The following is a 12,850-nucleotide window of genomic DNA, read 5'->3' on the forward strand; positions in this document are numbered from 1 at the left end:
TATTTTTTTATTTTTCTAAGCAGATTATGCAAGATGAATCCTGAACAATGAAAGTGGTAGAATCGTTCACATCAGTACGGCAGTGGCAGAAGTTGTTCAATAAATATTTCTGATTAGCACACAGGTAAAAGGCCGGACAATCTGTTTATGACAATGATGAAATAACTTCCCACCACAGCAGCACCTGGAGAGGGGATGTTCAGCAGCAGATACATGATTCTACGTGTTTCAGATTAGTTATTAGAAACAAACTTGTCTCAGAAGGTTTTAGAGACCTAGCCCTGGAGCTGCAATTGCTGCATCTAAAGCAGTTCTGGGCCCCTGGGGAAGGACCAGGCACAGGAGGAAGGCTCATGTTGGGCCACTGCTTAGGAAGGGTAAAAAGTAATTACAGGCCAGTTGGCTGAGTTTCCTGTATTTTGCATAGGATAGAACAACCAACATAGGACTCAATTAATAAAATCTTAAAAAACCCAAAACTCTATAATTAAAATCAATCAACTTGGCTTTAAGGAAAACAGATCCTGTCAAACTAATCTGATGTCATTTCTTGCAAAAATTACACGTTCACTTGACGAAGACAGCGTTGTTGACAGTATTACAAGCCTAAGTCATTGTAGACATTGTAGAATATCTTCATGAAGCTGAAAGCTTTGAAGCTTATATGGAGTGTATCCATCTGTACACGGAGATCAGGACTCCATAGGTGGGGAGCACTGTCTGAGGTCAGGCAAAAATCTCAAATGTATTTTATACTGAAGTCACTTCTGAGTCCACAATCATGTTAAATGTATTAAGAAGTTGATAAATGAAGGAAGACAAAATGTTACTATAAACGGGAAACTATTTATTAGTAAACAGATGGGTCCCTATCGGGTTGCCACAGATATTGGTGATCATCCCTTTACTATTTAGCAGCCTTATCAGTGACCTGGATTAAAATTAAGTCACTTATGGTTAGATACGAGACTGAGGACAGCAAAAAACAAACAATGAAAGGACAAGCCTGACACAGAGCAAATGGGGTCTGTAGAAAGATGGGAGAAAACAGTTTAGGTGTTAATATGGCCAAGTGTAGAATCGCCTTATTAGAATAAAGAATACAGCCTGTACTTACAGGATGAGAGGGAGAGAGAGGACTCTATCCTCCGAAGCAGAGACTGAATATGAGACTGGGGGTCCTGGGAGGCAATCAGCTCGACATGAGTTCCCCACAAAAGGCTGTGGCCAAAACGGCTAATGCGAGCCTCAGCTGTACAAACAAATAAAAATCAAAAGATGAGTAGGTAGGTTACAGTGATGCTGTATTTGGCTTTCATTCCTCTGCTCCGTGAATAATGTATCAGGTTCTTCTGCTCCATCTTTCAAATAAAGTGCTGGAAAAATTGGAAGAGTGTTCAGGGGAGAGAGATTAAAGAACTGAAAACACTGGGTAGCAAAAGGCTTTGTTATAAACAAAAAGCTTAAAGTGAATTTTGTTATTTTGTTCACAGTATAGGAGTATTCATACAGGGAATAAATGTGGTAACAGTGAGCTCTAGTCTAGCAAAGGTGGAAAACACATTAGAACTGGAAACTAATCCAATCCAGTCTGTGAACAGACAATTTTGTTTTGCTTTTTCAGCAATGGTCTGCTATGGGCAATTAATCAGTAATTAACCCTTTACACCACAGGTTGTGATGTACTGTGAAAATAACCATGCTTGATTTAAAAAGGATGCACACCCATGAGCTTGGGCTATTAGGCATGAAGCAAGAGCTCCTGCAGGTGAGATCTACTGCCTGCATAAAGCTAGAGGTCAGGTGACCGGTTGCTGCATCAGACAATCCTTTGTGTTTCCATTAAGAATACTCCCTCCCCTTTCAGGATGGTAATACTGGCAGCCTTCCTGCTCATGGCCTACAAAATATCTCCAGGGGAAACCCCAGCCTTTTGGGGCTGAGGTGCCATCTAAGTACAGATGACCCAACTGTCCATCTTCTGAAGGATCTGAATGCAGCTGTTGCTGAATTCCCAGCACCTGGCTCCACACAAAACCTCACTGTGCAATGCACCTCACTGTGCAATGCTCCTCACACTGAGATGCCAAGGGAACAACTTTTAGGAAATCGATGTGGGTTATTACAGCTCTGCCACTGAGAGAGTACCTGCCACTCCTTGCCTCAGCAATTCATTTAATCTGCTGGCTGCTGCTGGAATCTCATCCCAGAGATCTGCCTGGGATCCCATCCCAGGATCCCCCAGCCACAGAAGGTGACCTCAAAGAATTAGGCTGAGGGAAGGGGTCCTCCATACCTCAGAGATTTCCTCTCGCAACTTCACCCTTTCGGGATGAACTGATGGACTAACTACCTTCTTCAGGAAAACAAGTTAGTGCCTATAACTGGGGTGAGTGGACATAAGCACTGCCTTTGCAGGCACCTCCCAGTTCACTCAGGATATCCACAAGTCTTTCCCTTCCCTTTCACCCGGCTGAGGGAACTGGGTGCTGCCAAGAAAGCTTTTGACTTTGCTTCCCAAGGATGGGGTCTGGCAGGTGGGCTCCTAAGGACCATGTGCTCAGCAGGGGGCCCTGGCTACTGAATTTGCTTTATCCCACAGCCTGCCAATATTTAAGTTTGGTGGTTTTTAAGAAGGCAGCGCAAGCTTTTGTCCGTGCTGTCTGTCTTAACCTGGGCCTTTGGCCAGAAAGTATTAATCCTGTCAATGTGCAGGAGCAGGGAAGGATGGGGAGTGTTTGATTTGTGCCAGTTGCTGGCATCAGCTCATTTTAAGCTTCTGGAATGAACCCACTTATGACTGAATGCTGCAGTATAAGTTCTGCAAATAAAACAGATAAAATAATCTCAATTACTTGAGCTCAGCATTGGTTCACATATGCCACTCCAGAGATTTAGAGGGCATTACTTCATACAAACATTTAACTATATTTAATTATGATTCTACAGATATTTTTCTGTACAACAGGTGAGAAAACAGCAGCATTTTTCAAAGTTTCAGTCACTTTCAGTAGGTGATGCCTGCTAAAACACAGCATACATAGCATAACAAAATCTCAGTGCTATATTACAAACATAAAAGATACATCCCATCTTAAGTAAACTGTTGTAGTACAAAACTTTTGCAGAGTGAACTAAAGCAAGAAAGCTTGTGAAAATTCTAGGGAGGAAGAAGGCCTGTCCAAGGGTGGTGTGTGTGTATATATGTGCACATGCATCCACACACGCACCACCAGCTGGCCTCTGCTATACCTGGTATTCTTATCAACAGATCTCAAGACTCAAAACTGTGACTGGCAACTCTTTAGTCACTAAAAGAGCAAAAGTTTTCAGGAAGCTGATCAAGAGTGAGGTTTCAGAGCTGCTAATAAAAGATGAACCAGAGCCTCGTAAAGTACAGTTTGAACTATGCATTTTTGCATCTTAATACTTTCTGTCCTTCTGGATGCATTTTCCTCCCTCTTCCTCTGGCACAGCCCCAGATACATCCTACAGCATTAGGATGTTCTGTTAAGCACATGTGCAACTGTGTTGTTTAAGCCCTGTAAAGACTTGCTTATGCCGAAAGATGTACTGTTACAAAGATCACATAGGCTAGACTCCACAAATCTATTTTTACAGATGAAGTAACTGTGGTAATCTTCCTAAATGTAAATGATAGAAAAGACATAGAAGCAAACAGCTTTAATACATGGATTTAGAAAATATTTTTGAACTATTAAGAAAAAGGTCAGATGCGAGGCTTGTCCTTTTACTCCAGACACACAGAGAAGGAATTAAATGGGAGACTGTCAGACTAAGCATCCCATCTGCCTTTGTAAGTCACCCAGACCAGATGCAGAAATGCTATGGAAGTTAGTGCAATGAACCCCAGAAGTGTCACTTTCACAAATCTCAAGAGGCACCATTGACCTGCGGCTGGCTGCAGTTTCTGCCCCAATTCCAGTTTAATGTATTCCAGTTTGACACTGAAGTGACAGCGCTGCTGGAGAACATGCTAAGAAACAAATGCGGGCAATTGCTTTGACATAATTCTTTTGAACGCAGGCAGATCAAATGTGCTGATGTCAACAAAGACCAGAAAAGAGTTTTATCCAATCTCCTTTCCTCACTGAAGAAAACAATAAGAAAAAACAAAGCATGGCTGAAAACCTAGCCAAACACACGCCCACCTCTCAGCAGCAAAACTAATACATGTTGTCTAAGAAAGGGAGAACCAAGACAAATGTTTCTAAAGTATCGTTTGGATGTACACACAGCATTATTTATAGCTTAAATTTACATGACTCATATATACAATTGGCTCTTTACACCCAACATGCATGAAACACCTGTTCTATAGAGGATATTAATCTAAAACCCCAGGAACAGCATCATTCCGTCCTTTATGGCCATAATACATTCAAAAGTTCCTAACATAGTTCCCTCACCTTAAACCAAAGTACTCTTCTTCCCTTTCTCCATTCTTCTAAAATTTAGGGCACTACACAGACCTGCCTTCAATATGATCGTCAGGATAAAACCTTCATGCCTTGCCACTCACTTAAATGCCCACGCTCTAGGAACTTCAAGGCTGCATAGTTTAATGTCAGAGAACATTCAGGCAACACTGATTTTCTGCACAAGGACAGCACGAACAGAAGCTGGGGATATTTTTTCCATGAGAAAGATTAATTATAGTAGGAAAACAGATCAAGGAAGCCACGATGACTATCTTGAGAATAAAAGATTAAGCTAAAGATTTTCTTTTCTACGTGGTCGCTGTTGCTCCTGAAAAAAGTTCTGTATAAAAGAAAAAGAGAAAAAAACCACACAACAGCGGTACAGTTTTTCAGAACTCACCAGGGAAAATACCAGGGTTGAACGTAGCTTGTCTCTAAACTTTATACAATGAAAACAGAACAAAGAAAGAGATCCCAAACTCATTCCCTCCTCCCTCTTTTACCTCCTCTCCTAAGAAAGGCTTACACCTCTGCTACTCACAAGTTTCCTTTTCTCCCATTCCTCCAGCTCCCCATCAGCCCATGCAGACAGATTGTCTATAATGGTATCATGCAAAAAACAGATAAGATCCTCAAGGCTTCCCCTTTCTGTGTGCCTAGAGTGCTTCCAAGAAGAGAAAGACTTGTGAAGAAATGGATTCTCACTTCCCTTTGCTGCAGCTACTTCTGTGGGTTATTCTACTACAATAAAAGTCTGCATCTGCTATCTGACCACAATGGAGAGACAGACAAAAATTACCATTTTGAATGTCCATAAAAAGCATGATCTTGAGAGGAGAGCGATTAGTGTTACAGTACTTGAAGGAGGCTTATAAGACAGATGGGACAGAGACTTTTTACCAGGACCTGTAGTGACAGGACAACAGACAACAGTTTTAAACTGAAAGAGGGTGGATTTGGATTGGACATACAAAGAATATTTCTTATGGTGAGAACAAGTTGCCCAGAGAAGTTGCAGATGCCCCATCATTGTAAATGTTTAATGTCAGGTTGGATGGGGCTTTCAGTAATCTGGTCTAGTGGAAGATGTCTCTTTCCAGGGCAGGGGTGTTGGACTAGATGATCTTTAAAGGTCATTCCAACCCACACCATTCTGTGGTTGAAGACTGTTATCAAATTGGATTTCCACCTGTATGGGTGCTATCACAGTACAGCAACAGCACAGTTAGCAAAGCTGGGACTTAATGGTGCCGTAAGAGAACTTGTGGAATAAAGTTACAAACCATGTTACTGTAGACAGAGATAAATAAAGCACCTGCACTCCAGGATTAAGGCACATGAAAAAGGGAGGATAAGATACCCACATGATTTTGTCTAAATGCATAAATGATACAAAACAGAAAGTAAGAACCAAATGCACCCATATCTTCACACTGCCATTTGTATGAAGAGTCAAAGTTTATTATTTTTTCTATACTGCAAGGCTACAGGTGTTATGACAATCATAGCAGTTATTATGTAGTTCACACTGTCTTTTCAGAGCATGAGAGATCCAATCATCTGCAGGTTTGAACACTTCCCTCTAAACATGCTTGTCTAATATGACTCCAGTTTTAAGTGACAGTAGGTTATCATTTGTTTGGCTGCTGTAGGCTGTTAAAATATTTTTACAACAGGAAATGTGTATTCCATACGTAGGACAACTACACTTACAAGAAATAATGCAGGAAAGTGATCTAATTTCTGTTCTGCTTCCTTCCTGCTGCAGCATGCTGCATTGAGATGTTTGTTCCAAAGCACAGATATTAGTTCAAGGCCAAGATTTTATTTATCCTGATCCTACAAAACAACCCTGCAGCTAAACTGCAATTCAAACACCTTAGGCTGTTGTACTGCATTCACATTCATGTAAGTAATTTAGGTAAGTGGGCTTAAAATTTCTCTTTTCAAGGTTATTCAGCCTGTCTTATCCAGGGCTGGTAGTTTTTGTGTCAATACCATAGTTTTAAAACTCCTGTGAATTAAGAACACTTCCCAAAGATCAAACAGTACATCACGCAGGAAGGGTCAATTTTGAATGCTCTTTGTTGTGGTCCTGAACCTCAGTATTGCAGAGTGTAAGAAAATGACCATTGTGCTGCATTTAGGGAAACAGCACAACGCCTTCATGAAGCGCTGCACCCATCCATGGATGTTACCCAGGAACTTCTGCTGAGCAAAGAAACCTGACTGTTATGCTTCACTTCTCTGCTTTTGCAAAACCAGCTTTTAATTTACTAAGTCTGAGGTAGCTTTTTAAGAGGAAACTTTCAAGCACTCTCTTATACTTTTCCTATTACTGTGACTGACAATACATGTATGTAATAAATTATAAATTGCCACACGCAACTGCCTCCTGTCTGCAAACTAGAAGCTGGCAAGAGACTCTATACTGCTACAGAGCCAAATCTGCATCAGGCAGGTTGCTGAATTTGGGGAGTTTTGAGCACCAGCAGATTCGCAAACTGACCGGTCAGTGCCAACTGCTCATTGCCGAAGTTCCTGGGAAAGAATAAACAGGCAGGTCTGGAAAGGACAGTACTCTGAACTCGATTGCACAGCTGTAGAAATAACATCCAGGGTTCATTTGTTCTCTGTCTTCCATGCTAGAACATACCATTAGAAACCATTAAACCATTAAAACCCTCCCCACTATATCCTGCAATTCTGGGGAGATAACAGGACTAACTGTTTCATATTTACATGTTAGAGAGGTAGGGGAGTTAAAAATATAAATAAAATCAAGGGATACTTCAAAAAGTTATGTTTGTTTTCTTTGTGATGTCAGTAGCTTACTCTTCTGGCAAGGCAATATTGACTCTGAAATGCAGAAGATTTCCCTAAGGCTGGGCTGGAGCTTCTGCTTTTTGTTTGCATTTGGGCACTTAACTATCTTCAGTGAAGATTTTCTTGAGCGTGAAAAATACGGCTACATGTTTTCTTTTATATATATTTTTTTCAGAGCAGTTTTTCAAATGCCAGGAGCATAAATGTAAGCAAAAGAAAACAGTCCCTACTTTGTCAACTTCCCAGGGCTATATTTTGTGTGGTGGTGCTTTTGTTTTTCTGCAAGTTCAGCATTGCTTTAATGGCAGCACCCTGGATTCCCCTGCCCCCAACAAGTGATACATATTAGTACATCTGTTTTCTCTGTAAAGTCTTTTTGCATTCTTTGCAGGGCACAGGAAGGATGTGGGCTCCTTTTCACATTCAAATGAGGCAAATTAGCCTTTGCCTGGTTCCTACAGCATAATGCTTATTTTACATTTAAGTGCGAGAATAGGGGAGGAAACAAAAAGCAACACATTAGGTGGGTTACATGTTTCATTTTGGTACAAGCCTCACTTTAGCCTTCTTTTGTCCACAGGACATAATTTCAGGATGGGGTTTGAAAGTTTAATCATGTAAAATGACCAAATAGCTTGCACAAAGAAATAGCAGCCACAGATACATTAAACAGGAGAAAAGGCTGAATATGCCAACCTGAATCAGTGGGGCTCAATCAATCCAGGTGGCTCCTGAAGTGCATTGATGGTGACTTCCTAACACAGGTGACTGAGCTGAAATAGGAAATGCTGTGCTGGACCTTACACTTAGAAACAAGGATCAGGAAGTGTGCGGGTCAGGAGAAGCATGGGCTGCACTGACCATGAGATTGTGGATGGTCTTTTTTCCAAAAAGCTGGATCACAACCCTGACAAAGAGCAGATTTTGGCCTGTTCAGGGATCTGCTTAGAAGAATCCTGTGGGATACAGCCCTGGAGAAAAAAGGGGTCCAGGAACGCTGGTTGATTTTTCAAGGATCACCTCCTGTGAGCTCCAGAACAGTCCATCTCAACATGCAGGGAGTCAAGCACAGACAGCATGAGACCTGCATAGATGAAAAAGGAGCTCCTGTCCGAACTCCAACACGAAATGGAAGTGTACAAGAGATGGAAGCAGGGTCAGATAGGGTTAGGAAAGCCACAGTCCACCTGGAGTTGAATCCAGTGAGGGTTGTCAAAAGCAGGAAGAAGCGTTTCCACAGGTATATCAACAGTGAAAAGAAGACTAGAGAAAACATGGGCCTAACACTAAATGAGGCATTAGTGGTATACTCCAGAAGCTGATACTGGGGCCAATACTTTTTAACCTCTTCATCAATGATCTATATGATGGCAGAGACTGCATCCTCAGAAGTTTTGGGTGGAGTGGTTTATACTGCAAATCCAGATGGTTTTGCTGCCATTCACAGGTACCTTGACAGGCTGGAGAAATGAGCCAACATGAACCTCATGGAGTTCACCAACGGGAAATGCAAAGTCCTGCGCTTGAGGAGAAATAACCCCATACAGCAGGGTACATCCTGAGGGCTGAGCAGCTAGAAAGCAGCTCCGCAGGAGAAAAGCTGGATGTTCCGGTGGACACTAAGTTGAACATAAGCCAGCAATGCTCCCTTATGTCAAAGGCGGCCATCAGCGTCCTGGCCTGCATTAGAAACAGCACTTCCAGCAGGTTGAGGAAGGTGATCCTTCCCCCCTTTACTCAGCACTGGTAAAACACGTCTGGAGTGCTGTATTCAGTTTGGGGATCCCTGAAAATTTGGGGCTCCCCAGTAGAGAAGAGACATGGACTTATTTGAGCAGGTCCAGCAAAGGGCCACAAAGAAGGTTAAGGGTTTGGAGCATGTCTCCCATGATGAAAGGCTGAGAGAGCTGGGGGTCTTCAGCCTGGAGAACAGAATGCTCAGGAGGATCTTATCAATGTGTATAAATACCTCATGGGAGGCAAAGAAAACAAGGCAAGACCTCTGAGTGGTGCCCACTGACAGGCAACGGGCACAAATTAAAATACAGGAAATACCATTTAAATGTAAGTAAAAAACCCTTTTTTACTGTGAGGGTGTTGAATGCTGGCACAGGTTGCCCAGAGAGGCTGTGGAGTCTCCATTGATGGAGACACTCAGAACCCAGCTGGACATGGCTCTGAGATACCAACTTTAAGTTGACCCTGGTTTGAGCAGGGGGTTGGACTAGATGATCTCCAGAGGCCCTTTCTAACCCCACTGATTTGTGATTCTGCCAGGTCACATGTAGACCTGCTGCACTTACTAACATCCTTCTCTCCCTCCTTTTAGAAACTAGTGACAAATGCAACAATTTAGTAATGTAACAAAAGCATGGTACACATTTTGCAGGGAAATGGCGTGGTTCAAATTCCTGCTTTTAAGAGACAGAATGCAAGAAATAGCAAACAACTGCTTGGTAAACTGTGGTTTACCACTGGTAGTTAGCACTAGGTGGAAATTCAGCGCATGCTCTTTATGCCACAGCAACTTCTTTCACATTTAATGCATGCTGTGCACGAGGTAACATACTCCATACACAGGGAGCTGTAATGAAGTAGTCAGGTGCTGTAAATTTACACTTGGCTTTACTGATGGCAACCTCCTACGGCAAAAAAGCCAATAGTTCTTTAAAATATGGTTAATGGTGGTGCCCATCGTTAAAAAGGGTAGAAAGGAGGACCCACGGAGCTACCAACCTGTCAGCCTCACCTCTGTGCCTGGGAATATCATGGAACAAATCCTCCTAGAAGCTATGCTAAAGCACATGAAGGACAGGGAGGTGATTCGAGACAGCCAGCATGGTTTCACCTAGGGCAAGTCCTGCCTGACCAACCTAGTGGCTTTCTCTGATGGAGTGACTGCATCAGTGGACAAGGGAAAAGCAACAGATGTCATCTATCTGGACTTCTGTAAGGCCTTTGACACGGTCCCCTACAGCATCCTTCTCTCTAAACTGGAGAGATATGGATTTGATGGGTAGACTGTTTGGTGGATAAGGAATTGGTTGAATAGTCTCATCCAGAGGGTACTGGTCAACAGCTCGATGTCCAGATGGAGACTGGTGACAAGGATTCCATACTGGGACCAGTGCTGTTTAACATTTTCATCATGACAGTGTGATCGTGTCCACCCTCAGCAAGTTAGCAGATGACACCAAGCTGAGCGGTGCAGTTGATAAGCCAGCAGGACAGGATGTCAACCAACGACACCTGGACAAACTGGTGAGGTGGGCCTGTGAGAACCTGGTAAGTTTCAATGAGGCCAAGTGCAAGGTCCTGCACCCAGGTCGAGGCCACCCCCAGTGTCAATACAGGCTGGGGGATGAAGGGATTAAGAGCAGCCCTGTGGAGAAGGACTTGGGGGTACTGGTGGATGAAAAGCTGGACATGAGCTGGCAATATACACTTGCAGCCCCAGAAGGCCAACCATATCCTGGGCTGCATCAAAAGAAGCGTGGCCAGCAGGTTGAGGGGGGTGATCCTGCCCCTCTGCTCTGCTCTGGTGAGACCCCACCTGGAGTGCTGCGCCCAGCTCTGGAGCCCTTAGTACAGGGAAGACATAGACCTGTTGGAGCGGGTCCAGAGGAGGGCCACAGAAATGATCAGAGGACTGGAACACCTCTCCTAGGAGGACAGGCTGAGAGTTGGGTTTGTTCAGCCTGGAGATGAGATGGCTGCAAGGAGACATTATTGCAGCCTTCCAGTACTTATAGGGGCACTATAGGAAAGATGGGGACAATCTTTTTAGCAAGGCCTGTTGTGACAGGACAAGGGTAATGGTTTTAAACTAAAGGAAGGTAGATTTAGACCGGATATAAGGAAAAAACTTTTTACCATAAGGGCAGTGAAGCACTGGAATGGGTTGCCCAGAGAGGCTGTGGATGCCCCATCCCTAGGAATATTCAAGGTCAGGCTGGACGGGGCTCTGAGCAACCTGATCTAGTTGAAGATGTCCCTGCTCACTGCAGGGGGTTGGACTAGATGGCCTCTAAAGGTCCCTTCCAACCTAAACCATTCAATGATCTCTATGCATTAGCGATATGAGAAAAATCACTGTCTTGCACAGACAACTGGAGAAGGATTTCAAAAGAGCTGTTGTGCCAAGCACCTGATAGCAAAACCTGAAATTGAAGCCAATCCACACCTTCCTGCTCATAGACAAAGCTTGCTCATTTTTCCCAGAACTCCTTCTCTACTAATTCTACATGGAAATAAAATGAGTATACCCTCACTCCAAAATGTGATTCGTTCATCTCTTTTTTTTTTTTTTTTTAATATAGTTAGTAAAAGCACATTAAGCAAACGTATTAGAGAGATGGGATAGAAGAACAAGACACATGGAGAACTGATGGCTTTGGTGCAGTCTAAGCCACTGAGGATCGGGCAGGTGAGCTGAGCAGCTGGGAAGGGAGGGGAGGAGGGGGCAGCAGGAGATGAAGAAGGGGCTAGCAGCTTGCACTCTCAGTGCCGGAGTGCCAGCTGGCAGCTACATGTTACTGGTTGCGTGTGGGCTGTGAATGTAACAGAGGAGATGAGCCTTTAGGGGAGGAGCTGTCTGATAAATCATTAATGAATGAAAATATGAAGTAATCTGTCTGCCTAGGAGGCAGAATCATCTAATGATGAGGATGGTGGACTAGGAAGCCAGAGATGAGGTTCCTATCTTACCGACAAGACTGCTGGCACACTAGCTCCTTTTGCTGTGCTCAGGAAGATACACCCACCTCCTTACACTGAAGGACTGCTTTCTTAAAATCGACATAGTAACCCCATGATCTAGATGAAAACATGATAATAAAATTTACAGCACCCTTTGTGAAAACTGCAGCCTGGCTCCTCTTTTGTTGCAGGCAGCTCTCAAAGAAACAACATCCATTCTCAGAGACAGCCTTCACTAAAACAAGAGTTTTCTCAAAGCCATAATAAAACCTAGTATGACCTTTTGCCAGCGCCAGTGGCATTTAATTTTAAATCGATTAACTACATACACAGTACTAATTACCCACGGGTATTTTTTAGCAATCAGACTATTGGTTGGAAATGTAAGGGTATGTGCATGTGTGGACAGGGACACTGCTTTCTCTGTGCTCTTTGAAATGAAGAGAAAAAAGCTAGAGAAATGATGTTGAAAGGTGCATTTGTGTTTACAGGGAGAGCTGCAGGGGCACCAGATACAGGCGGTCAGAAAGCGATGAGGTTGTCAGGGGAAGGGGCAGGAGGTTAGTGCGGTTTGTTCTGCACGAAGACCTAGCAGGATGTGTCATGCAGCACAAAATCAATACAGACCCTGCATGAAAAAGGAGTCGTCAGTTTTGTACAATTCTCAGGCTTATTTGTAAAGGTCCTCATCACCTGTAAAGGTGATGCCTGATTTGTGTGAAATCTTTAACTGTGCTCTCTTTCCTCTATCTTAAAGCCTCTGAACATTCGGGGATTAAAATAAATAGCTAAGACAGACATGGCACAAATCAAGTGAATTCATCTAACGTTGGTGCATTTGTGGGATAAGAGATACAAGTGCTTTATCAATCAGTATACTTAAA

The 12,850-nt window shown here is 43.2% G+C and overlaps 1 protein-coding gene across 2 annotated transcripts in view; it reads right to left on the reverse strand.

The window, feature by feature from the left end:
• Positions 1–12,850, reverse strand: part of FYN (FYN proto-oncogene, Src family tyrosine kinase) — a 143,699-nt gene that overhangs the window by 54,081 nt on the left and 76,768 nt on the right. The window contains exon 3 of one of the 2 annotated variants that reach the window (XM_075087461.1): positions 1,118–1,252. The exons of the other annotated variant lie outside the window; for it this stretch is intronic. The gene's annotated coding sequence lies outside the window, so the exon portion shown is untranslated. The remainder of the gene's footprint in view (positions 1–1,117; positions 1,253–12,850) is intronic. 2 annotated transcript variants of the gene reach the window in all.

This window comes from Phalacrocorax aristotelis, chromosome 3, assembly GCF_949628215.1.
Source record: "Phalacrocorax aristotelis chromosome 3, bGulAri2.1, whole genome shotgun sequence".
In the NCBI taxonomy this organism is placed as follows: Eukaryota; Metazoa; Chordata; class Aves; order Suliformes; family Phalacrocoracidae; genus Phalacrocorax; species Phalacrocorax aristotelis.